Consider the following 27,779-nt stretch of genomic DNA (forward strand, 5'->3'; position numbering starts at 1 on the left):
GAGAATCTGATTATGGATATATTCAGAGTTGTACTGTATAAATGTTAGTGTTATATGGAATGTCTTATTTAGTTTATGTAACTGTCCATATCATCTTATTGAATTGTACCCTTTTTTGTTTGTATGTTTTTTTAATTAAAATTGATAAAAATATTTTAAAAAGAAAGTTAATACCATCCGGATGGAGAGTGCCTCCAATAAATGGGTGGTCTTGGTGGGATAGTACATAAGGCATTTGAGTATGGAAGGGAGGTGCGGAACTGAAATAGTTGGCCACTGGTGCTCAGCGATGCAATCTCCCAGTCTCGGAATTTCTCTGTGTCTGCCACATCTGTTCCCAAGATGAGGTCTTCAAGCCTACATCTTCTGAAATGTCTGCCTTTTTTCACAAACATAGATTCCCTCCCCTCCTCACCCACATCTCCTCCATTTCCCACTCATCTGCCTCGGCCCCCTCTGCCCCTAAACACAACAAACACAGGTTTCCCCTTGTCCTTACCTACTGTTGTGTTGGGTTCAAACACACTTGTAATAAAAACTACCTTGAGCCTGGAGTTGTGTTCACAACTTGCTTTATTTTAACATAACCCTTGATGAATATCTACATGTACAGGCATCACATGCTGCTCCTGAACCCACCAGACGCATAACTCTCCTGGTTGAGGAAGTCCCGCCCCATGACATCATCAGCCTGCTCGATGTCCTGCCAATACTGTTACACCACATCCCCTTACTTTGCGTTCGAAGCCCCCTTTTCTGTGGCTTCGCCTGCTACAGTTATCTTTATGCCTTCAGGTACAAATATACATAAAACATTTACAACACACAAGTCTTTCTTGACTCTGCGTGTTTTACAGTCTCTACAGATTCAGTCTCTGAGGTCTCTTTACTTCTCGTCCAGACCTCGTTCTTATTATGCCAGGCAAACTCTGTGTTTCATTCAGCAGAGTCTCTGGACCTGCCTTTGCAGGGTTGTCCATTTCCGGCTTGCACGGTGGTCTCGTCTATTGCTGTGTCCATCATAGGGTCTGCTGTGGTACAGCTGTTGGTTCCCAGGCAGTGTCTTGTGCAACAGGTGGTGCCTCCAGTGGCTGGGGGAGGGGTGGCACCATGCTGTTCAGGTTGGTTGGAGGTGAGAATTCAGGTGCCAATAGCGGGGCCAGTTGGTTGGAATTACCAGCGGAGGGGATTGGCCGGTCGATCGAGCGGTCTCCTGCATGCGCCATATTCCAGATGGAGATGGTGTCTTGTCAACCTTCCTGATACTCCACGTAGGCATATTGGGGGTTGGAGTGGAAGAGTTGAACCTTCTTGACCAAAGGGTCAATTTTGTGGTGTCTGATGTGCCTTTGAAGCAGCACAGGCCCAGGGTTCATCAGCCAGGACTGTAGTGTGATTCTGAATGCCAATGTCCTGGGGAAGGAAAAGAGCCTTTTGATTTAAGGGCTAAAAGGACCACCCTCCAAACAGTGGCATTTTCCCTCTCTACTTGCCCGTTCTCCTGGGGGTTATAGCCCGTGGTCCTGCTCGAGGCTATGGCTTTGGCCAACAGGTACTAGTGCAGCTCCTCGCTCATAAAGGAGGACCCCTGGTCACTATGGATATATCAGGAGTACACAAACAGAGCGAAGATGCTGCGTAGTGCTTTTATGACCGTGGCTATGGTCATATTCAGACAGAGGATGGCAAAGAGGAAGCGAGAGTATTCATCCACGATATTAAGGAAATATACATTCCTGTTGGTGGACGGGAGAGGTCCTTTAAAATCCATGCTCAGCCACTCAAAGGGGCTTTGGTAAGCTGGTAGAACTGGTGTTTTTACTTGGCGCAGACCGGGCAGTTGCATGTCAACTCCCTGATGTCTTCAACCGAGTTGGGGAGGTTGCGAGGTCTTACAAAGTGGTAGAGCCTGGTGACTCCAGGGTGGCAGAGGTTGTTGTGGAGGACTTGGAGACGATCCAGCTGCGCGCTGGCACATGTCCCCTGGGACAGGGCATCGTGAGGCCCATTGAGCTTTCCAGACCAGTACAAGGTCTTGTAGTTGTAGGTAGACTGTTCAGTTCTTCACCTCAGGATCTTGTTCTTAATTTTTCCCTGCTGTTTGTTGTCGAAAATAAAAGCGACTGCACCTTAGCCAGTCAGCAGGGTGAACGGATTTCTGGCCAGTTAGTGCCTCCAATGGTGTAAAACTTCCACTATGACTTGGGCCTCCTTCTCGATGGCTGAGTGTGGACCTCAAGGCCCTGGAGAGTTCTGGAATAAAATGCCACGGGCCTTCGTGCCTGGTTGAGCTTGGCAGCCAGGGCGAAGTTGGACACATTACTCTCCACCTGGAAGGGGATGGATTTATCTACAGCACACATCGCCGCCTTGGTGATGCCTGTGAATGCCGTTTGGGCTTCTGCTGACAGGGGGAAAGTGGCCGATTTCACCAGGGGGCGGGCTTTGTCTACATAATTGGGGACCCATTGGACATAATAGGAAAAGAAGCCCAGCACCTTTTCAGGGCCTTGAGTGTCTGGGGTAATGGGAGTTCCATCAGGGAACACATGTGGTCTGGGTCTGGCCCAGTGATGCCATTCTCCTCCACACAGCCCAGGATGGCCAGTCTTGAATTCCTAAAGATGCACTTGTTTTAATGATAGGTCAGATTGAGGCTTTTGGCCACCTGGAGAAACTTGTGGAGGTTGGTGTCATTGTCCTGCTGGTTGTGGCCGCAGATGGTCACATTGACCAGGTAGGAAAATGTGATCTTGAGTCCATAGTCATCGACTATGAGGTCCATCTCCATCTGGAAGACAGAGACCCTGTTGGTGACTCCAAAAGGGAAGTGGAGGAAGTAGTAGAGGCGGCTGATGGTAAGATGACTAGAGGTCGAATGTCGAGAAAACCCAGAAGTGGGACCATGTCAGTGATGAGGAAGTGGGAAGGCGTCCAGCGGGGTGAAGCGGTTTATGGTCTGACTGTAGTCAATGACCATGCGTTGTTTCTCTCCGCTCTTTACCACCACTACTTGGGCTCTCCATGGGCTGGTGCTGGATTCTATGACCCCTTCCGCTAGGAGTTGTTTGACCTCCACTTTAATAAAGGCTCTGTCTCCAGGGCTGTACCATCTGCTCTTAGTGGCTACTGGCTTGCAATTAGGGGTGAGGTTCTCAAACAGGTGCAGTGGTGGGACCCGTTGAGTAGAGAGGCCACAGGTCGTGTTTAGTGGGGTCAGCCAGTTGATGTTGCAGACCGTGAGGGTGGTTGGGAGCTGTTGAACTGCATTTGGATGCTCTATAGCTGGTATGGGAAATCCAGTCCCTTTATGACTGGCGTGCAGAGGAGCAGCATGATCAGGAGTTTAAAGTTCCTGTACTTGGTGCCCTGTACAGTCAGCATCATGGTGCAACAGCCACTAATCTTGGCCAAGTGGGATGGGGAGGCCAAGGAGACCTTGCATTGCATTGGTGTTACCACAAGGGAGAATTGCTGTACAGTGCCCGGGTGGATGAAGCTCTCAGTGCTTCCTGTGTCAAATAAACAGTTCATAGGGTGACCATACCTCAATGTTCATCATGGCTTTGGCCAGTTGGTGAAAGCTGTCTTGGTTGAGGATGATGGAGGCGAGCCTCTGGTTGCTGTCCATGTCACTACTGTGTTGGTTTGGGGGCGCTCGCCAAGATGGCTGCCCAAAGTCACACATGCGATGCTGTCCCTTGCCACCAGAAGTGCTGCTGCCCCATCTTGTCATCCCCAGTGCCCTGCCGATCCATCCTCGGTCACTGGAAGTTACACCTGATGTAAAGCTGGAAATGGGAGATCCAAAATGGCAGCGGCTGTTGGCTGCATGTGGCAATGCTGGAGGATGATTGGGGCCTTCATACTTTCGTGTAGTGCGCTTTCTTCCTGCAAGTGGAGCATGTGACACTTTGGCCTGGGCAGCTTTTCCAGGGGTGCTTCCCACACCCACAGAAATAGCACTTCTAGCGCTCGATAGCAGCAGCAGTGACATGGGACCCTGTGTCCCAAGATGGCAGCGGCGGCTGCGTTACTTGAAGAGAATGCTTTGGTGCTTTGTTGCACTATCTCCAGCAATTTAGCCAAGTCCACTACTTCCTGCAGGCTCTGATATCACCCTTTTCCAGGAGTCTCTGTCTGATGTAGTCAGAGCTGAACTCGATCACGCACACATCCCATATTAGGCCTTCGAGGTGGGCAGCTGCAGAGACTTCACAGGGCTGCCCCAGCTGCCACAGTGCCTGTATATACTCATCAGTTGACTCACCCAGCACTTGATTTTTGCTGCCCAGGAGGAATCGTGCGTATATGATGTTCGTCGGGGCCTGGTACTGTTTCTGCAGGAACTTCATTGCTTCAGTGTAAGTAGAAAAGTCTCATGTTGCTTGGAAAACCCAGAGGCCAACCTGAGCAAAGAGCACTTCCCTCTTGTCTTCTTCGCTCCACACGTCGTTGCACCTCATGAATGTCTTGAGGCAGTGTACCCACTGGTCGTATTTACTCAAGACCTCTGGATCCTTAGGGTCTGTGTCTAATCTATCTGTCCGTACTACCTTGTCCATGGTCTAAAATTAAGGTGATTAAATTGTACTACCAATCAACCACAATCACAATTAATAGGCTTTAATCACCTTAAAGTGTCAGCACAGCTTGCATGTTGCTGGCCTGGTTCCAAGGCAGGTTCTGAGGGAGGGGATTGGGCGTAACATCCTTTGTTGGGATATCTGGGATGGAGGAATCACAGGTTCAGGGGGTGGGCCAACCTATACATACTTACATACATAGTGGTAGCACCACATTTAGGTCATGATATTTCTTGCAACCTTGCTCCATTATCCAGGGATTCCCACTTCATGAGGAGACGATCCAAATGACCTCCTGCCAGGCACTTCTTAGGTAGGACATGGATGGTCTCCTGACCCTTCTGGCACACAGCACTACTTCCTTTCAGAAAACCAAGAATCTCTCTTTCTGTTCTTTTCCTCCTCTATGGAACCTCAATTGTGCATTACTGGTGTCTGAGACACATTTGGAGCAGGTGCTTTAAGGGTGGATGTCCTTATATGCAGGCACTCTGGGCAGCAGAGATTCAGCAATTGCTCTGAACTGGATGATATTTGTAATTTTCATGGAGGATGTAAACCATGATGGAAACTATTTTTGACTAATGTTGCAATCATTTGCAATTTGGCAGTAATGCTAAATATAACAATTGCACCAAAAATAAATGCAATCCAATTTCCACATACTCTGAACTTCAAAAGTGTGCATCAAATGCACACGAGTGATAGGTTCAAATTCCAAATTTTCATGCACATTGAAGAATTAAAATAAGAAATGACAAAACCCAGAATCAATATATACTAGAATCTTAAACACCTAATTTCTTTCTCTTGCAGAATGCAGTTGGCATCAGATAATTTGTGGCCAGTCACTGCTATTACAGTGTTATTCAAATATGTCATCTAGAATTTGTGGATTACATTATAGCATTTATTATGTGCAATGTGACTTTATTTAATTGTATCTATTCCACCCAACACACCCACACATTGTCAACAGGAAGTTCAACTGGTGTTTTTGTCAATTCTTGTAATTTATTTCTATTAACAAGTACCAAAATTTTCAAACACATTAATACCAGCTAATGTTGCTTTAATACCTGACTAAAATTGAAAAGTTGGTCATTTTTTTAATTGACTGTGTGAAAAATATTGAGTGATGAAACAAATAATTGCCTTTTACTGCTTTTATGACTGAGAGGAGTTCACCCGGAAGCAAGAGTAGGACAGAGGCAATTTCATTAGGTCAATTCTATTTACATACCTAGAATTTCAAAGCAGGAATAAAGCTTATCTTTAACCAATTCAAGTACTAGTTATGATTCCATTAGAATTTCTTTACAGGCGGGAGGAGTCACGTGATGGAGTAGTGGCCGGACGGTGAACTCCAGCCCTCTCCAGAAAAGTCGGGAAAAACAAGAGAAAACACAAAGGCACAGAAATAAAAGTTACAGAAAAGTGAGTATAAAGGTGGAAAGAAGATGGCGACAAAAAAAGAAAAATCGAAAGCAACGGCAAGAAGAGAGGAAGAGAAGACAAAGGAGGAAAAAGGTGAAGGCCTTACCTGTCCGAAGAGGCCCGCTGCGGAGAGAGAAACCCGCTCCCTCAGGTCGGTAAATAATGGACTACAAAAATGGCTCGCTGAGCCGAGTAAAAGTGCGCAACCGCGCATGAAAAAAAACACACCGACGGGAGGGGGGACCAGCTGGGGAGTCGATCTCCACAGCCGGCAACGACAGCTGCAGAACACCTGCAGCAAGAAGAGACCACAGAAGACAATAGAAACAAGAAAGAAGAGGAGGAAAGGGCAACAAAGAAACAACAGATGGTCAACCCAGAGGAAGAAGAAGAGGAAGAGTATGGGGAAATAGAAGAAGAAAAGATAGGCAAGGTCAAGGATATACTTGCTCTTATTAAAGGATACATGGAGTCATTTAAAGAATGGCAAACACAGGAATTTAAGGATTTAAGAAAAAGAATAAACAACACAGAAGAGAAAATAAATAAAATGGAGATGACCTTAACAGAAATGGGAAAAAAAATGGACAAGATGGAAGAGCGGGCAGTAGCAGCAGAAATGGAGGTAGAAGACTTAAAAAAGAAATTGGAGAAATCTAATAAAAAAACTAAAGAGACACAAGAACTACTAGCTCAAAAAATAGATACAATGGAAAACCATAACAGAAGAAATAACATAAAGATAGTGGGCCTTAAGGAAGATGAAGAAGGCAAGAATATGAGGGAGTTTATAAAAGAGTGGATCCCTAAGACCCTAGGATGTCCAGAACTACAGCAAGAAATGGAAATAGAAAGGGCACATAGAGTATTGGCCTCTAAACCACAACCACAACAAAAACCAAGATCTATTGTAGTAAAATTCCTAAGATATACTACAAGAGAAAAGGTACTGGAGAAGACAATGGAAAAAGTAAGAGAGGGCAACAAGCCACTGGAGTACAAAGGGCAAAAAATCTTCATTTATCCAGATATAAGTTTTGAACTCCTAAAGAAGAGAAAAGAGTTCAATACAGCAAAGGCGATTTTATGGAAGAAAGGGTATAAATTTATACTAAAGCATCCAGCGGTATTGAAAATATTTATTCCAGGACAACAAAACAGACTATTCTCGGATCCAGAAGAAGCACGAAAATTTGCAGAACAATTACAAAAATAGACTGAGGGAGGAAGACGGGTAATGAGAGTTAAAATGATCACGATTGATATGTATGCGGGTAAAGAGGTATAAGAGTGAATAGAGACAATGAGCATACATGAATGTATCTGTACTTAGAGGAAAATATAGATAGTATAGACAAGAATTAATAAGGGAAGGTAATGGAATAGAGAGAATAAGGAGGGAATTAAAAGAGTGACCTTTGTGACATATGAAAAGTGAAATCTTTTCTGGGGAGGCGGGGTGGGGGGAAATAGCGGTCACTGCAAAATCAGTTGACGCTTGCGAGTGGATTCGCAAATCCAAATGGAGAGGGGAGATGTGGTTGTCCGACAAGGGATAAAGGACAACTCAGGAGGGGAAGGGGAGATTGGGGATAAATAAGATAGAAATAGGAGAATAAGGAAAATGTTAGATGTTGTAGGAATGTTGTCTTATAAAGAGTTGAAAATAAGAAAACAGAAATGGAAAAGGAGGAAAGGTAATGATGGAAAAACGGAAAGAGAAGATAAACAAAATATAAAAGGGCTACGCTGAACTATATGTCTTTAAATATTAATGGAATACATAACCAAATTAAAAGGAAGAAACTACCAAATTTAAATGAATAAATGTATTCCATTAAAAAAAATAACATATTGGTTAAGAAATAAGATTGAAATATTCGAACAAGTATAGGAGCCTTACATTAAATACAATAGCGAAAACCTACCGGGGACAAACAGTACCTAAGTTGAAGGAAGGAGAAGGAAAGAAAAGAATGGACTCAGTAGAATTTCTGGTGTAATTTTGTTGAATGACAACATTGTCTGACTGGCTTAATGCAACCTAGATTGTATACCTAAAATGGACGAGAGGGGGGGGGGGTGGGGGGGTGGTTTGGGAGGAAAGGGGGGGGGGAGAAAACGTCACTGTATATGTGTGAAAAAGAAATAGTGTATATCATGGCTAATGTGATTTATGGTGTGAAAAATAAAAAAATTTAAAAAAAAAAAAAAGAATTTCTTTACAGGCAATCATATTTACAAACCATAGTGGAACAAAGGCTATGGTGGCAGAAAATAAGGAAATGGAGGATCTATTTTCTGACAGTGTGCCTCTGTGGAAAGCCTTTTCTATTGGGAACAAGTAATGGAAAATAACATAAACCTTCTTTCCCCATTCATTGCAATAGGGTGAATGTAATAAAGAGTGTGTCTGTGATTTTCTTTTCTTTCTTTTTCAATATTTTTATTGAATTTTATATAAAAGTAAATACATACATAAAGGAATGATGCATAAAACTAATACAACTGTAATAGAGCAACAAGCACAATATGTCAGAGAAAAAATATTTTTCTTCTAAAACGGTATTATTCATAGGTAAATTGAAAAAAAGAAAAAAAAAGGAAAAGAGAAAAAAATATAATTAACCAATCTAAACCCCAAACCATTCCTAAGTTGTATGGCAATATAAAGAAAAAAAAACTGCAGGTAAAAATTAAAAACAACACCTATTCAAAGACCCCCAAATAACCCAATTAAGATTCCCTTTAGAGGCTGTAAAAATAATTCAGAAGAGAACCCCAAAGATTGGGAAAGTTTAAATTCGAGCCACTTGTGAAACATCTTATTTTCTCCAAGGTTAAATATGACATCATATCATCGAACCATTGATTGAGTGGGTGGGACAGCATTTTTCATCTGATCAAAATAAATCGTCTTGTAATAAAGAGAGGCATGACATTGAAATGAAGACAATTTCACTACCTTCTGTTCAACCATCCTAAACAAGGCCACCAAAGGGTCTAGTGCTAGGTTGACATTAATAATTATTGATAAAGTAAGAAAAACCTCTTCCCAATTCTTGGCAAGGGTCGAACAAGACCAAAACATATGAAATAACAATCCGTCCTCATTCTTACATCTGCATGGCTTTCTGAAATGCACCACCAGTGTATAAGGTCCCCTTTGGGGTGAAGATTTGAAAATTCATTCACCTTTTGTCTCACTTAAGCAATTCTTCAATTTCTTCAGCTGGAAATTCCAACAGTTTGTTTTTTTTAAAAAGGACACAACTTGCACACTTGCAAAGTTGCAAACTGCAGTGATATTCAGGATACATTAGGGCAGGAGTAAAGCATTCAGCAGACAGAAGATGTTCTAGTGCAGAAGATATCAGGAATGGAGCCCTTTCCAGATCAAGGCATTGGGTATTACTACTGACATATTCTCTCCTTGAGTTTCTACATAGTTGAAGATGAGTGAAGCAACCCTAAGAACATAATTTGATGCAGATTCAGAAGCCACATGGCTCCAGGGACCAGCAGTAAGAGAATGCCTTGAGGTGACATAATAACGTGCTGGATCTCTAACAATTATCTGAAAACCCAATTCAAGAAAGTTAGCAAAGCAAATCTGGTGATGCAAGTAGATAGGATGGTACAGAGGCAAAGAGTTTGCTTGACTCCATTGGTCAGGGCATTGAATATGAGTAAGGAAGTCATGTTGCAACAATATAAAACTTGAGTGAAGCTGCACTTGAACATTTTTACCTTATCCATGCCTCTCATAATTTTGGCAATTCAGATCATCACATTACAGCAAGGATATGTAGGCTTTGGAAAGTGAACAGAGCAGATTAATTAGGATGTTGTTTGAATTAGAAAAGGAGAAGTTGGACAACCCTGGAGGTAAACACAGTCTGTAAATGCTGGTGTCTAGTGCAGTACATAAAAGTGCTGGTAAAACTCTACAGGTCATCCAAACCCCATGGAAAGCAATAGGCAGTTGATATTTTGGGCCTGAGCCCTTCTTCAGGTATGTCGAAAATTAGGCAGACACCCAAGTAAGAAAGTGGTGGGGGAAGTGGGGGCACAGGCAACAGGTGATAGGGAGAGGGGGCAGAGGACTGAGAAAGAAGTTCTTTGATAGAAGAGACAAAGGAAGGGAGCTGGGGAATTGATGGAAGGGAGTCAGAGAAATGAGTGACAGTGATGGACCTGGGGCAAGGTTACTGGAAATTGGACAAATCAATATTGATGCCATCATGTTAGAGATGGCCACAACTGAATGCAAGTTGTTGGTCCTCCAATTAAAGTGTTGCCTCAACTTGGCACTACATGGTCAAGGGCAGACAAGTTAATGGCTGTCCACTGGGAACTCCTTGCTGTTGAAGCAGATAGAACATAGGTGCTCAATGAGGTGATCATCCCAATCTGCCTCAGGTTTCTCTGATGTAGAGGAGGCCACATCAGGAGCACTGGATGCAGTAAATACAAATTCACGTGAAATATTGCTTCACTTGGAACGATTGTTTGGGGTCCTGAATGGTGGTGAGGGAGGAGGTGTAAGTGCAAGTGTAGCACTTATTATGGTCGTAGGAGTAGGTACCAGGGAGGAGGTAACTGGTGGGAAGGAATGAGTGGATGACGAAGTGATGGAGAGAGACATCTCTACAGAAAGCAGGGGGGGGTAGATGTGTCGGGTGGTGGAAATTGTGGGCTATATCATCTTGGATGCGCAGTTGATTTCTATAGAGTTTCAGAGGCTGAGGAGAGACCCGAAAGTACTTTATAAAATTATGAGAGGCGTAGCTAGCATAGATAGTGAGAATCATTTCTCCAGCGTAGAATGTCAAACCCTAGACCAATGGTTCTCAACCTTTTTCCTTCCACTCTCATTACCACTTTAAGTAATCCCTATGCCATAAATCCTTTGTGATTAGTAAAGGATTGCTTCAGGTGGTATGGGAGTGGGAAGGGAAGGTTGAGAATCACTGCTCTAGACCCAATTGTTACTTGAGATAAATTGTCATTGGCCCATTTCCTTTGGAGTTATGAAACCATGCACATAATGAGTCAATTGGGTATAGTTAGTGATGGGGAGAGGGGCAGTTTAAAGCAAATGTCTGAGGCAAGACAGATTGGTGGGTACCTGAAACAGGCTGCCAGAATAGCGGAGGAAGCAGATACAACAGTTGTGTTTCTGGGTGGACATACAGAATGGAATGGAAGGATTTGTATCATGTGCCAGCAGAAGATAGTCACTTAAATCTGACATTATGTTTGGTGCAGACATTGTGGGTCAGACAGCTTGTTCCAGTGCTATATTGTTCTGTGTTCTATGTACTTTTCAGACTACATTATTCCATTGGGTATTTACCATCGCATCCACTGCCTTCTAAGTGACCAATATCAATGGAAAGGAGTACACTTCATATGTCAGTGTAACAGTCTCCTTAAAGACTGTGACAGAGCCCAGACATACTTGTATGAATGCTGCCTGATATCACACCAACCCCCACCCCCCCCCCCCACCCCCACTCCCCTGCAATCAGCTCTTTAACATCAGACATCATCAGAACACACAACAACAAAAGATAGTAAATCCTTGGTAAAACAGAGGAGATCCACCATTGAAAATGTTTGGCAGGTTTTTCAGCACTTACTGACGTGTGACTAGTGTGTGTTCTTGTACCCTGGAACTCTGATATGTGCTTCCAGAGGCTGTTTCCTCTTATCAACTGGGTTCTTCAGAAGAAAGGGATAAACTGGATGAGATGCATCAATCAATAACACTGAGAAGGAGGTAAACAGCCATTGCATGGACCTTTTGACTATTATTTTTTTAAAGGTCACACTGCACTGGAGAATTTTTAGAATTCAATTATGCATTTCAAGTAATTTGGTGCTTATGGTAAATATTTTGTAATTCAATCTGGCTTGTATGGCAGAGTTACTTTTGTGAAGAGACTTTCACCATCCTTGAGCTGGGTCATCAAGCAGTGGCTGGGTGCAGAGATGCAGAATGCTCATCAAGCATCCCCCTGCTGCTTGTCCCTGTATCTCTTGGATTTCCAGTTTATCTCAAATTCTGCACACCACATCACAGACCAACATGGATCTAGAATACCAGAGTGCCAGAGATCAGCTGGAACCACTGAAAATGAACTTGATTGTCAATCAATTAAAGAGGGTTTTTTAAAATGTTTGCTGTTCGTCCCTGAAGAATTTTCTCAAAAGGCATAATAAGTTCCTTAAAGGGTTAAATAATTTTAATAATCATATGTATGGATAAAATCTAAACTTGTCAAAATTGTTAAAACCTTTCTTCCAAATCAGCTTGTTTCCCTTACTATGCAAATATTACTCTATTTGTTCAACCTTCGTTGCAGGCATTGCTTCGCTTAGTTACAGACACATGAAGTATGTACAAAAGTTTCCACTTGTAAATATATCTGGAACAACCAGTGTTCACTGCCAAATGAGCCCCTGCCTGCTATTCCTCTTAAGTACAAACTCAAAGCGGGGGGGCAGGATCATGTTCAGAATGTCCCCTTTCTTATTGGGAGAGCAGCAAACCTTCAACACTCAGCATAAACAAGTGGTCACACGCGAGCAGAGCACGAGCACATTCGCTTTGTCTTCCCATATATGGAGGGGGCCACACGACAGGATGTCTGCTGGTCATGGTCCTCCATTCTTGTGACTTGCGATGTAATGGTTGCCAAACCCTGTCTGAGGTGATATATTTTTAGCAGCCGTGGGTGATATTCAATTCCACCACCAGCTGCCTTCATCACAAGTTGCCTGGAGCCAAATATAGCTCCAGTAATCCTTGGCATGCAGAAGTGAAGGTGTGAAATAGGCCTAGCACTGTCTAGAAGTCAGGGGTGAATCTGAGGATCTTGCAAGGCAACTGCTGACTGATTTTCCAGAATTTGTGTAAATGCTCTTGAAATCAATTGCCTGATTTTTGTTAAATGTTATGTGCTGATATCTATCTCTTTCTCTTGGTTTTTAGAATTTCATTGATGTTGCCAATTTTCATGGAAGTTATTGTCTACTGCTGTTTGTGCTTAGGACTATCAAAGCCAGTTGTGGTTGAGGGTTCGAATCCTGGACTGTTTGTAAGGAGTTTGCATGTCCTCTTAAGTCTTTTAAAAATATTTTTATTGATTTTAATAAAGAACAAAAGAGAACAATTCAATAAGATGATATGGACAGTTACACAAACTAAATAAAATATTCTGTATATCATTAACATACATAAATTGTAAATCATATCCATAATTCATATTCTAAATAGTATATAGCTTATTTTAGAAAAAAAACTCTAATAATATTAAAAAAAGGAAATAAGAAAATAGTAGAGGAGAAAAACTCAAACCCTTTACCTAGCTGCATTGCCAGATTCTATATATGACTAGTATTAAAAGAAAAATAAAGGAAAAAAATATATAAGAAGTGTGGAAAAGACACAAGTCAGACAATTTAATTAAATTGGAGTAAAATTATAAAATAAGATAGTGAGTCATAAATGACACCCATAACAATTGGAATACTATCTCTGAATTATTAATTGAATAACAAATCTTTTCCATATTCAAACAGGGCATGATATCCTGCAACTACTGATCACAAGCAGGTGGGGCAGGATCTTTCCCTTTAAGTAAAATCACATGCCTCATTAAAAGAGGCACAAAAGAAATGGTGCGACTCTGAACCAGAGATAAAGAAGATTCATTCCCTCCTGTTATACCAAAGAGGGCCATCAAAGGATTCAGTGTTAAATCTAACTTGAAAATTTTTGATAAAGTATGCAAAACCTCTCTCCAGTCTTTTTCTAGACTAGAGCAAGTCCAGAACATATGAATTAATTATGCTTCTCTGTTCTTACACCTGTCACACCAGGGAGTCCTATCAGAATAAAACCAAGACAATTTACCCTTAGGCCAGTCGTTCCTAACTTTTTTCTTTCCACTCACATTCCACTTTAAGTATTCCCTGTGCCATCAGTGCTGTGTGATTAGTAAGGGATTGCTTAAGGTGGTACATGAGTAAGAAGGGAACATTGAGAATCACTGCTCTAGACCCAATTGTTACTGAAATATTTTGCTTGATAAAATTGTCATTGGCCGATTTCCTTTGGATATATGAAACCGTGCACATAACAAGTCAATTAGGTATGATTAAAACAGTGGTTTTCAAACTTTTTCTTTCCACCCACATACCACCTTAAGCAACCCCTTACTAATCACAGAAGAACTATTAACCAACTTTCGTGTCCCAATCCACATCTGTTATAGTCAAATTTAAATCTTGTCCCCAAGCATTTTTGATTTTAACTATTGAAGTCTGATTTAAACAGTTCTTCCCTGTCTGAGTGGGTTTTCCTGAGGGGCTTTGGTTTCCTCCCACCCTTCAAAATATCCGGGAGTTGTGGGTTGTTTGAATATAATTGGGCAGCATGAGTTCGTGGGCCAAAAGAGCCTGCTACCACGTTGTATGTCTATTTTAAAATTTAAATTTACACCCTTCAATGGACACTTCATTGGTTGGAATGGATGATTGCCAAGTGATCTTTTCTAATTTAGTCATATTTCTCCAATTGTGGGATTATTGGGATTGCCTTGCATTGCTTAGTGGGATTAACTAATTTAGCATCTTACCTTTAGTTGTGGCTCAGCATCAAACCACACTGTTCATCATTGGGCTGCCAGAGAAACCCCGACACATTGGCTTAGTAAGCAGATTCACAGAAGCGGCCATTCAAACAGTAGCCATGACAATACATGTCCCCATTATGTGCAAACAATAAGTCACTGGTTCACTAGCAAATCAGAAGCACAGGTTCAAGTTACACAGGTTTTTTGTTTACAAAGCACTTTTCAGGTTTGAATTCCATCATAATAAAAATACTAAATGTTCTAAGTGTTAAGGTCATAAGTACGTTGCTCAATGCCACTGTTTTTATCATTCAGCTAGAATGCGGCCTAGAGTGGAAGAATCAGAGCATGTCTGGGTTTGCCACTTCTCTGTGCTCCTCTGATGCATGAGTTTGCAGTGGAAGTCTGGTGCTATGATTCTTCCCTGCCTTACCAAGTCAAAGAAACTGCTTACCCATTTCTACCCAGACAGGATTAGCTGCCATTTGCTGAGGAGCATCTAAGGGGCAGGTGAGGATGCAGTCTGGGAGGGAACCTCTCCACCAACAGGAATTGCTTCAGCCTGAATCATTTTGTCCCTTGGATCTCATTGGAACTTTCCTTGGTAGCATAAAGGAAAGTTGATAATAAAACAACAGAATGATGCCATTTTTTTGTCTGCAGCAGGGAACTTGTTGGTCCTTATGCTTCATATTCCTGTCACCATGAAAAAGAAACAATTAAAAACCACAAACTGATTGGTCATGAATCTCGCAGTTTTCTGTGGGATCTTGGTGTGTTCAAAAGGGCTACCAATCTCCTCATGTCAAAGCTGTTCATTTTAAGTGAAACACTTTGAGATATGTGGAATGGCATATTATTAATGAGATTCATTGTTAATTAAACCTCACATTTTAATTAACAATGAGATCAGACTATTCCTTCAAAAGTCATTGGGAAATCCCTTCAATGTGTGTGGATACCAATATGGTCAGAAAGAACTGATTATAATTACCTCAATTTGACATCTTCTTGTGCCGCATGGACCATCTGCAAACAATTTCTATCAATGTGACAAGTGCTCCAAGCCATGTCCTGTCCCTCCCTATCCAGAGCACCAAATCAACATGGAAATATGCTGTCAAGTATACCCATATAAAGCATCACTGCATTTTCATCGAAAATACACTTTGTCAGAGAAAACAAAGTTTGATGCTGATTAGTACTAATTCAGCAATCTGATTTACAGAAAATTTGAGAGAATGAAGAAGTAACATTTAAAAAAAAATAAAAGTACAGCCCTGTAACAGGCCAATTCGGCCCTATGAATCCATGCCACCCAATTTTCACCCCGTTAACCTACTCTTCCCAGTACGTTTTTGAAGGGTGGGAGGAAACATGCGTCCCCCTGAGAAAACCCATGCAGACACAAGAAGAATGTATCAACTCCTTAAAGAGAGCGTGGGATTTGAACCATGGTCTGGTCCCGATCACTGGCACTGGAAAGGTGTTGCGCTACGCCAACCATGCCATCCCATGGGTATGGTCAGGTGCTTTGAGAGGAGGTGTGGTGGCAGTGAAGGCCTTGCTTGATTCATACCATTCTTCAAGCTTTTTTGGAACTCAGAGTAATTTTTAAAAAGATTATATGGTGTAGTGGCAGCTACACTGCCACTGAAAGAACACACAACCAGACGGGTTGAGCTCAGTGAGCAGAACTGATTTATTGCAGGCTGCTGGGCTGGACTTGTACTCCCAGTCCGGACCTGGCTGAGAACCGCACTGGGGGACGCTGTTGTCACCTGATCCCCCAGCGCGGGCTTCTGAGCCCTGTGCTGAGAAGAAGGGGAAACCCCCGATGGCGCCATTTTGGCCGGCTGCCCTGCCGCGTAAATTACAAGTGGGGTAAGTTTGCCTGCCTAGTGGTGTGCCGCCACAGAGTGCCCCCACCCCCCCCCCCCCCAGAACCGGTGCCAATGTCCTTTTTAGCTGGGCGGCCTCGCTTCTTGGTCTGGGCCACAATCATTGATTCGGTGGGGTCGAGGTATGCTGGCTTCAACCTGTCCACAGTAAACAGTTCCCACCTGCCGCTGATGTCCAGCGTGAACGTAGACCCTGAACGCTGGACAACCTTGTACAGCCCCTCGTAAGGTCTCTGCAGAGGTGCCGTGGGCGGGCCCCGCTGAATAAAAACGTACTCTGCAGAAAGCAGCTCACTGGGAACATGAGATGGCCATTGTCTGGGTGGTGGTGGGGGTGCGAAGGAGTTCAAACGAGCCCGGAGGTGGGGAAGCAGCTCATGCGGTGACTGCTGGGAGTTGTGAGGCGTGTTGATGAACTCACCAGGAAGTGCCAGCGGTGTGCTGTAGACCAGCTCAGCTGATGAAGCCTGCAGATCCTCCTTGGGCATGGAGCGGATGCCCAGGAGCAACCAAGGCAGTTCGTCCACCCAGTTGGGACTGGTGAGGTGGGCCATAAGTGCCGACTTAAGGTGGCGGTGCAGACGCTCGACCAGCCCATTGGCCTGCGGGTGATAGGCCGTGGTGTGGTGTAGCTCGCCTGTTGGCAAACTGTGCACAGAGTGCAGAGGTGAACTGGGGACCCCGATTGCTGGTGAGGTAATTCGGAATGCCGAACCGGGTGACCTAATCGTGCAACAGCGCTCGGGAGCAGGAGTTCATGGAGGCATCCGGCATTGGGATTGCCTCAGGCCAACGAGTGGTGCGGTCCACCGCCGTGAACAGGTAATGGTTGCCCCAGGAAATGGGTAAGGGCCCGACTATGTCCACATGAATGTGGCTGAACCGTTCCCGGACGTGCTCGAACTCTTGCACGGGTGCCTGTGTACCTTGGACATTTGGCAATGGGTGCATGTTCTGGCACACCCCACGATCTGCTTCCGCAGTCCGTGCCAGACGAATCGCTCTGCCACCATCTGGACCATGGACCTGATGGACGGGTGCAAAAGTTCGTGGATGTGATGGAAGACTTGCCTGTGCCACTGCTGGGGGAACCACTGGCCGCGGGGTGCCCATGGAGACATCGCACAGGAAGATGCTTCCACAGGCCTGGTCCAGGTCTCAGAACCGCAGGCCTGTGATGGCAGTCCTGAAGGCTCACGTCTCCTCATCGGACTTCTGATCCCAGGCGAGCTGGTCAAAGTCGAGGCCGGGCATCAGAGCGCAGATGGTCGGTCGCGAGAGTGCATTGGCAATCACGTTGTCCTTCCCCACCTTGTGCCGAACGTCGGTGGTAAACTCTGACACGAAGGAGAGGTGACACTGTTGACAGGTTGACCAGGGGCCCTTCGCCATCGCAAGTGCCTGGGTAAGGGGTTTGTGGTCAGTGAAGATGGTAAAAGTCCTCCCCCCCAAAAAATAGCGGAAATGTTGCACTGCCAGGTACATGCCCAGCAACTCACAGTCAAAAGCGCTAACTTGCACTCTGGTGGGCGGAGAAGCCGGCTAAAGAATGCCAGCAGTTTCCATTGTCCGTTTACCTGCTGCTCCAGGACGGCGCCAACGGCTGTGGCAGAGGCATCGACAGAGAGCGCCATATGCAGGTCGGTGTGCGGGTGGGCGAGCATGGTAGTCTTCGCGAGGGTGTCCTTGGTGTCCTCGAATGCACTGCAGGCCTCTGGGGTCCAGGTGAGCGTTTTGTGCTTGGCTGCGATGAGGGCGAATAGCGGCTACATGATGCGTGTGGCTCCCGGGATGAATCAGTTGTAGAAGTTGACCATACCCACGAACTCCTGCAGCCCCTTGAGATTGTCCGTGTGGGAACTCCTTGATAGCGGTGACTTTCGTAGCAGCAGGCGTGGTTCCCTCAGCCATGATGGTATGGCCCATGAACTCCATGGACTCTTTCCCAAACTGGCACTTGGCTGGGTTGATGGTGAGGCCGAAGTCGGCCAGCCGGGAGAAGAGGGTGTGCAGGTGGGCCTTGTGTTGCACCCGATCCCTGCTGGCAACGAGGATGTCGTTTAATTAAATGAAGACAAAATCCAGGTTCCTGCCCATTGAGTCCATGAGGCGCTGGAAGGTCTGAGCGGCGTTCTTGAGCCTGAACGGCATGTGAAGGAATTCGAACAAGCCGAAGGGGGTGATGATGGCCGTCTTGGGTATGTCCTCAGGGTGCACCGGGATTTGGTGATACCCGCGCACCAGGTCAACCTTGGAGAAAACCCTCGCACCATGCAGCTTGGCTGTAAAGTCCTGGATGTGAGTGAAGTGCCAGTTGATGAAGTAGACAAAGACGATGTGGTCAAACAATAATCATGGCTTTTATTGGCAGAAACTCATGGTACAATAATGAAAGACAATAGATACAGACAGAGTTATACCCAAGGGGAGTGTCCTTAACAGTAATGACAGCCAATGTTAGTACAGCAAGGCTCGTCAGAGGGGGAAGACCGGCAGCTTAGCAGACATTCACCACAGTGAGGGATGGGGTAACGGTCAGGAACTGTCGCCTCGTTGAGCCATCGACAGTCTCCGCAGGAATGCTAGCTGTCGGAGACTTTCGGGACCAGGTGGAGCTGTGAGGCCCATGGGCTGTCAGACCACCGAATTATCCTCAGTTCCAACAGATGTGAAAACTCCTCCTTCGCCACTTGGAGCTTGTCAGGCAGGACCTGGCGTGCCTTAGCGTGAACCAGTGGGCCCTGTGTGGGGATGTGGTGGAACAGCCCATGGCGTGGCGAGGCAGCGGAGAACTGTGGCTTGAGGAGGGTCAGAAACTTGTCCAAGATTCGTTGGAACTCGTCTCTGAGCGTGCTGATCGTGGCCATCTGCGGCTGCTCTGTATGGGAGGCATCGAGGTGAATGGCCTGGAAAGTACAGGCATCCACCAGGCGCCTACCCCGAATGTCCACCAGAAGCCCATGGGCGAGGAGGAAGTCAGCACCCAGGATGGCAGTCGGAAGGGATGAGACAGTGAACCTCCACGAGAACTTTCATTGGCCGATCTGGAAGTGGACTGTCTTGTCTCCATACGTTCGGATCTCTGTTGTTGTCGAGGAGGTCCTCGAGGTCGGTTCCCGGACTTGATGGCCGTGGCCGGGATGACACTGATCTGGTCCCCAGTGTCAACGAGGAACCGCCGGCCGCTGACTGAGTCCCACAGGTAGAGGAGGCTGTGTCCTTGGCCAACTGCTGCACCCATTAACAGTGGCCGGCCTGCTCGATTCCCTGGAACGAGCAGGGCTGATGACACTTCCAAGCCTTGGCTCCCTAGCTCTGGTGGTAGAAGAAGAGGCCTAGAGCAGATGCCGTGCCCCTGGTTATGCTCTTGGTGGCCCCTACAGGGGCCAAATGCTCTACTGCAGCGCTAGGGGTGGGCTTGATGTGGTCATTCCCATGCATCGTGACCTGCTAGACAGCCAAGCCCTCCGGGAATCGCTCAAGCCATAACTCTTGGGACTTCTGAGTGACCTTCCTCGGGTTGGTAAAGCTCTCTTTGGCCAGTAACGGCCGGAAGTCCTCGGGCAGATCATCTTGTCCATCAGCTCCTTTGGGGACTGTGATAGTACAGATCTATCACCAATGTATATAGTGTATATAGTTACTGTATCTAGACTGTGCTTACAGCGATTAGCTGAGAGCTAAGCCACGCCTATTGTCTGGGCCTTAAAGGGTTGTGTCCCGAGCCAGGTCGGATCATTCCGGACTGGTCGGCCACCTGTAAAGAGCTCCTGTCTTTTGCTAATAAAAGCCTTGGTTTGGATCAACAAGTCTTTGATTCTTTCGACGAGCTCTACAATTTTATTAGCAAAAATAATTTTTTTTGAAAGGGATGGAGCGTTTAACTCGGCCAGAAAAATTTAATATCGACCCACAGTCAGCTACAGCCTTCAAAGCCTTTAAGTTCTGGCTGCTGAACTTTGAAAACTTCCTGAGATTCATTGAGGTGGAGGAGGATAACCAGCGTCTAACAGCATTGCTGTCTATGGTGTCCTTGAGAGTCTATGAGAACATCCAGGATGAGACCACTTACACCGCAGCCATAAAGGTACTGAAAGAACTGTACGATCAACCATGAACAGAGTTCATGCCCGGCTCGTGCTTGCATCAAGGAAGCAACAGCCCGGCGAGTCCAGCAGGGCATATTTACAAGTATTAAAGGTGTTGGGCAAGGACTGTAACTGTGTGGACAAAACTGCTGCCGAGATCACAAACGATCTCGTCCGGGATGCCTATGTGGCCGGGCTCCGATTGAACAAAGTGAGGCTGCGCTTGCTCGAGCAAGGGGTAGAAAAACTAGAGGATGTGGCCTGGATTGCGATCACAATGGAGGATGCAGCCTTAAAGTCCACCAAGTTCTCTAGGGACTGGACCCCTCATTCTGATGTGAGTAGAGTGCCTTTCTACCCTACCCCTGACGGCCTGTCGGCTGCTGCTACACTGCCCCCTGCGAACCCAAAATGTTATTTCTGCGGGAGGGACAAGCATAGCAGGTCCCAGTGCCCAGCAAGAAAAGCCAGGTGCCAGAAGTGCCTTAAAAAAGGCCACTTTGCTGCAGTCTGTAGGTCTAAAATGGCCGCCGGCAAACACAGTGCCTCGTGTGAAGCCCAACCGCCACTATCCCATTCAAACTCTTCTTCCCCAGAGCTCTCGTCCAATGAGAGCGAGGGCTCCCCTGCACGGCAACGCCTGAGGTCACGGAGACGCCGAACCCGGAAGGGGCAGCCCACCCTCGCAACCATGGTGTTGGCCCGCCTCTCGCCCCCGTCCGGAACACTCGACCCGGCCTTGGTCCTGACTGTGGCTACCGCTGCTGCCGCCACCACAGCCACCCCCGGGGCCGACGCTATTGTAGAGCTCATCGAAAGAATCAAAGACTTGTTGATCCAAACAAAGGCTTTTATTAGCAAAAGACAGGAGCTCTTCACAGGTGGCCGACCAGTCCGGAATGATCCGCCGACACAGATACCCCCAGGGCCAACGCTATTGTAGAGCTCATCGAAAGAATCAAAGACTTGTTGATCCAAACAAAGGCTTTTATTAGCAAAAGTCAGGAGCTCTTCACAGGTGGCCGACCAGTCCGGAGTGATCCGACCTGGCTAGGGACACAACCCTTTAAGGCCCAGACAATAGGCGTGGCTTAGCTCTCAGCCAATCGCTGTAAGCACAGTCTAGATACAGTAACTATATACACTATATACATTGGTGATAGATCTGTACTATCACAGGGACCTGTCCCCCAGGGTGTTGAGATGCAGCATCCGAGCAGCACGTTGGGACCTGGATAGTCCAAGGGATCCGGTGAGCACTCGTATTTGTCTTCGGTGGGTGGGTGCTGAACGAGGTGCAGCACGTGTTTGGCAGTGGCCTGGTCCAGGGTGGGAACCACATGGTAAAATTTCGTCGTGTTGGATGAAATCTAGCGGAGGTGAAACTGAGCATCCGTGTGGCCGAACCAGGTCTCCTGCAGCTGAACCTAGAATTCAGGCAGCTTGACAGCCATAGTGCTGATCCTAGGCTCATTCATGATGGGTTCAAAGATGTTTGAAGCAGTTTGGGTCACCAATAGTAATGGCAGCTACACTGTTTCTGAAAGAACACACAACTAGATGGGTTGAGTTCGGTGAGCAGAACTGATTTATTGCAGTCTGGAGGGCTGGACTTATACTCCCAGCCCGGACCTGGCTGAGAACCGCGCTGGGGGGGCGGCGCTGACGTCACTCGGGTGTCACATGGTCCCCCAGCGCAGGCTTCTGAGCCCTGTGCTGAGAACAAGGGGAAACCCCTGAAGGCGCCATTTTGGCCGTCTGCCCTGCCACGTGGATTACAAGCGGGGCAGGTTTGTCTGCCTAGTGGTGTCGCCACAATGCATTCTTTACTTTGTGCATCAGTTCATCCTCTGACCTCCCAATCATTTTGATGGACAATAAATCAAATAAATTTCACAACCTGTTGCAAATTTTGCCCTCTGAACAAGGCTCAGATAGAAATAACATGGAGGACCAGATTGCAGGCATTGCCTTTTCTTTTATTAATGATTTGCCTAATGCTGCCTTTTATAGACCCTCTTGAAACCTATTGCTTATATGCACAAAATGAGTGCATATATGCAACAATATCTCATCACTCTCTTTCCTGATCCCACCAATGTCTCTAACTTTTTTCACTCTGGTCCAACATCAGCAGCAGATGGGTAGAAAATTCCTCCAAGTAACCATGGTGAAATGTAAAGCCATTTTTTCTCTTCCTTATCAGAAGTGGTATTCTCTGGCTACTCAGCTCACTGCTGCTGTTATCATACCTCTGTTATTTCTGGATTTGATTATCCCAACAGGCTAGCAACTGGCCTCCTATCATTCAAATCCTGGTCGAGATGGTCATGTTAACAATGACCCAATTTCCGCCCAACCCAATTCACTCATCATCTCTGTGCTTGTTGATGTAAACAGGTATAACATTTAATTACAGCTCTTTTTAAAAAATCCATCATGGCTTTGGCCTGGTAATAAATCTCTACTGCCCTTCATGGTTAATGTGGCCTTGCACTGCAAACTTCCCTTCCACCTCTCTCTTTGTCTCCCTAAAGGCATTCTTGATCATACTTATGGTCATCTGCTCTGAAATCTTTCCAAACTAAACTTTGTTAACACTCCTCTGGTCTTTTGTTTATTACTACATTAAGGGCAATATATTGATAATCTGTCACTGGAAATTGGGTAACATTTGGATCATGAAGACAGTATCTAAACAACAATATTTTAAAGTTACTTCAGCCCAAGTTTCAACAACTTTTATACCAAACCCTCAAAATACATAAAATAAAAATAGAAAATACAGGAATTACATAACAAGTCAGGCCACAAGTGTGGAAAAAGAAACAGAGCTAACGTTCCCAATTGTTACCCTCAAAATAGGTACTGGATTTGTCTAAACACAGTGCTTCTTCTGCTATGTGGGCCTAGCTTTTCATCTTCAGATAATAATCATCCAGAATATAAAAGAACTTTTATGCTACTAGCTGGGGTACTAATATATTTATAAAATTAAACTGATAAAAATATTGACCTTTCCTCTAATTCAGTCAATTAGAGAGGAAGCAAACAATGATATTCTGAAGAAAAATATTGAAGACTGAGATTTACAATGAAGATAAAATGTGCTAGAGCTTTTGAAGACTCAAAAAAAAAGGTATACAGACTGTTTGCCATGGGCCCCAGGCAGTGACATCGGTGGTGAGAGGTTGTTTCTCCAGCATGTGCGCTCTGACAGCTGAAGTGCATGATCCACGTGATCAGCAGGAAGAATTAATGCAGGGTGAATTTAGCAAGGGAAACAAAGGTATCACGAAGGGGAAATGGAGTATGAAACAGGAATGCCCCAAGATACACAAATACTCCATTTGATCAGCCAACGGATATCAGAAAACAAGGGTAGGACCATATCCTGGCACCATTCATATCAGAATAAGAAGAAATTCAGGTGCTCGAGATCTGAAATAAATTTGAAATAACTGGTTTGTTCTGAATCTCACTGACCCAGGTTATTTATTTGATCTCTCTCTCTACTGCCTTCGTTCATCTGCCTCTGCTTAAGCACCTCCAGACAGATCAGTTCCCTCTCAAAGCGGCACCAAAAGCAACTGTATCACCAGAGCAACCGTGGTCTCCACCTTATCACAGACATAGCCCCTTCTCCCTGGCCTTCCCACTTTCTGCAACTAAAATACTGAGTTAGTTTCCCTGTTCTGATGAAAGGTCATCAGCCTGAAACATTTCTCTCTCTCCACAATTCTACTTGATCTATTCTGATTTTATTTTTATTTACTGCCATCTCTTGCCTAATATTATTTGCAGCACATTTTAACCAAAAGCTGTCGAGCAGTATAGGCATAATTTCCACATATTGAAAAATAATTAATGTTCTTTTTATGTCCTGTATCTGAGAGAGTTATGGGCACAGCTGTAAATTGGCACGAGAGGGATGAGGTTGTTGGCTAGGCTAAGAGGTGGAAAAGGGCCTTCAGCCTGAAGTTGTCAGTTACGATACACTTAACATTACATGAGGAAACCCCCATTCACCTACAACTCTCTTTCACAGCCCAGCAGAACATTGCAATACCTTCAAAGTTTGCAGCTCTGTCTGTTAATTTAAATGTTTACATTTGTGGGAATGTATGTGAGTTAGTTAGATTACAAAATTGGAATTAAGTGTTGAAAGGATGAGAATCAGAGCATTCAATTTCTAAAGATATAGCAAATTTACCTGTTGGGTCATCAGTTGCCTATCTAGATTATATTTCAAGCTTCATTATTTGGTATTTCACTGACATATTAGCTTGTTGCAACCAGGCCAAGGAATTCAGAAAACAGCAGAAAGTAATAAACCAAACCGATCATCTCGGGCTTCTGATCTCTCATCCATTGAAGTCCGCCAACATCATCATAAACGGCCACTACCACAGGAGGCATATCAAGAAACAAGCAACTACTATTGCTACATTAAATATTTGCAAATATCTACAATTACTTTCAATGATGCTACATTATTAGTTTCAGTAATTGCTGCATTTCAGAGAATAACCTGAGGGAGCAGTCATGCAAAGGAATACACAGATATTTCATGCCAACTTAAAGCCTTTGCATTATAACGAAACAACTGAACCATTGCCTATTCATGGAGCTAAATTAACGAGCCATTTACAGTTTTCCAATGGGACACATCTCATTTCCTGTATTTAAACACATTGCACAGCCGGGAATTGGCACTAGAGGATCATTTTCAAATTTGATTGGAGCATAATCTTAGGGATTTCTACTGGCTACTTATTACGTACTTGCTTTGATTACCATCACCACTGGCATCTGAAGGAGAATCAGGTAGATTACATAAGGAGCAGTTGAAATATTATTGTCGACATGATGCTCAGTCTTAGTCGAAACATTACCTTTTTGAATAGTGCAGCCACATACATGACAGAGCTTTGTCTTACAACACAGAACATTACAGCACAGTACGGGCCCTTTGGCCCATGATATATTGACCTACACATACCTATCAAAAAAATCTAAGCCATCCCTACCTCATAACCCTCTATTTTCCTTTCATCCACGTGCCCATCTAAGAGCCCCTTAAATGCCTCTTGTTCCACTCTCCACCACCACCCCTGGCAGTGCATTCCAGGCTCTCTGTGTAAAATACTTTCCTCCCTTTACTTTGAAGAGACGTCCTCTGTCCTGGGAAAAAGGTGCTGGCTGTTTATCTTATTCACGCCTCTCATAAACTATTAAGTCCCATCTCATCATTTTTTGCTCCAAAGAAAGAGCCCTAGCTCTGTAACATTGCCTTATAAGATGTATTTTCTAATCCAGACCAACATCCTAGTAAATATCCTCTGCACTTTCTCTATAGCTTCAACATCCTTCTTGTAATGAGGTGCCCAGCATACCACAGGCCTTCTTAACTATCCTATGAATCTGGCAGCAACCTTGAGAGATCTTGGAATTAGGCCCCAAAGTCCCTCTGTTCTTTCACACTGTTAAATATCCTACCATTAACCCTGTACTCTGCTTTCAAGTTTGACCTTCCAAAATGCATCACTTCACACTTATCTGAATTGAACTCCATTTGCCACTTTTCTGCCCAACTCTGCATCTTGTTTATATCCTTTTGTAACTCATAACAACCTTCACACTATCCACAACCTATCCAATCTTCGTATCATCCACAAACTTACTGATCCATCCTTCTACATTTGGTCCAGGTCATGTATAAAAATCACAAAGACTACGGGTCCCAGAACAGATCTCTGTGGAACTCCACTCATCACTGACCTCTTGAAATTCTAAAACCATGAAAAGGGAGTTTAGAGATTTATTTCCAGGGATACCTGTGATAATGGCACCTTGTAGCTTATGTTGGATTTTGTTGTGTTTATTTTACAAGAAAAAAAAGGTGGGCTAGTTTTAGGGGTAGATTTAGCACACTAAAGAAACCTGAAATAAATCAAACCCAGTATTATTCTAGCCATTTTTCAGACATCCAAGGCAGCCGTCCACACAGGCATTAGTTGCAGGAGACCTTTCCACTATTATAGGCTTAGATTCAAAATTCCTCTTGGAAACAGAGCTTCTCAAGGAAGCCAGAAGGAAGTCCAGCCGTTGTTAGTTGGTAAGTACGTCAGGCCAGAATGAGCAGAAATAAAACCAGAAAAAGTCAGATATAGTCAGCAGGTCAGGGACTACCTGTGGAGTGAGAAACTGAATTAATGAGTGAGATAAATGACTGAAATATTTATTCTGCTTTGTTCACTGCAGATATTAACTAACCTTTTTGTCTTTATTTCAGGCTTTCAGCATCTGCAGCTTTTCCCTTTTCGAGAATGAGCTATCCTCTCCAAAACAACACAGTACTACAATCCAAAGCAAAGCCAATTTGTGATGGATATGGCAGTGGCTACCACTTTGTTACTCATTCTGATAGATACATTTTACATACAATCAAATGTGTCTCTGAATTGAGCATCATCTTCTTCTACCTGCATCTTAACGAAATACCATTAAAAGGAAAATTACATTAGAGTTAATGCAATATATTCCCCAATAACTGACTAAAGTAATGTTTTTGTCTCTGTTGAAATCTCATCTCACTTCACTTTTGAATAGTAACTATCTCCCTGCTGGAACCTAACATTAAATTAATGAGAATTAGTGATAAATCATTGCAAAACATCATTGGGCACAGAAATATAAATTGGACATTCCTTAATTTGCAAAAGAGAAAATCAGTAGGGTTAAATCTCTACAACTAAAATCATTAATTTACATTTTCACTGGCATTTTAAATACTTTTCACTGTATAATTAAATTATATAGGCCACGGGTGATGCAATCACCATGACAACATGGTCAGATGCTGGCTAACAACACAGAAGAACCAGTAAACATCAGCAAGGTTCAAACAGGCCTAAAGCACACAACACATCTAGTTTTAAAAAAAAGCTCAGTCAACAATGCAATAATAGATCCTTGTATATGTGTACAGTATAGAATAACTTATTTGAGGATGCCTCCAATAAACTCAAGGCTGACCATCTCTGAAACAAGCTTTCCTAGGCTTTCAAACAGCCTTCAACAAAAATATTACCTGGCAGGAATCCTAAACAAATTGTTGCA

General features: G+C 44.4%; 2 long non-coding RNA genes across 2 annotated transcripts in view; one reads left to right on the plus strand and one right to left on the minus strand.

The window, feature by feature from the left end:
• LOC138751373 (uncharacterized) overlaps positions 1-14,797 on the minus strand; it is a 38,859-nt gene extending 24,062 nt beyond the window's left edge. The window contains exon 1 of the long non-coding RNA XR_011349877.1: positions 14,672-14,797. This is a non-coding gene — a long non-coding RNA (uncharacterized lncRNA). The remainder of the gene's footprint in view (positions 1-14,671) is intronic.
• A 135-nt stretch (positions 14,798-14,932) lies between these two features.
• On the plus strand, positions 14,933-27,185 carry LOC138751374 (uncharacterized). Its single transcript, XR_011349878.1, has 2 exons — positions 14,933-15,178; positions 26,953-27,185. It is a non-coding gene; the product is annotated as an uncharacterized lncRNA (long non-coding RNA).
• Positions 27,186-27,779: the final 594 nt, after the last annotated feature.

Source organism: Narcine bancroftii, chromosome 1 (genome assembly GCF_036971445.1).
Source record: "Narcine bancroftii isolate sNarBan1 chromosome 1, sNarBan1.hap1, whole genome shotgun sequence".
In the NCBI taxonomy this organism is placed as follows: domain Eukaryota; kingdom Metazoa; phylum Chordata; class Chondrichthyes; order Torpediniformes; family Narcinidae; genus Narcine; species Narcine bancroftii.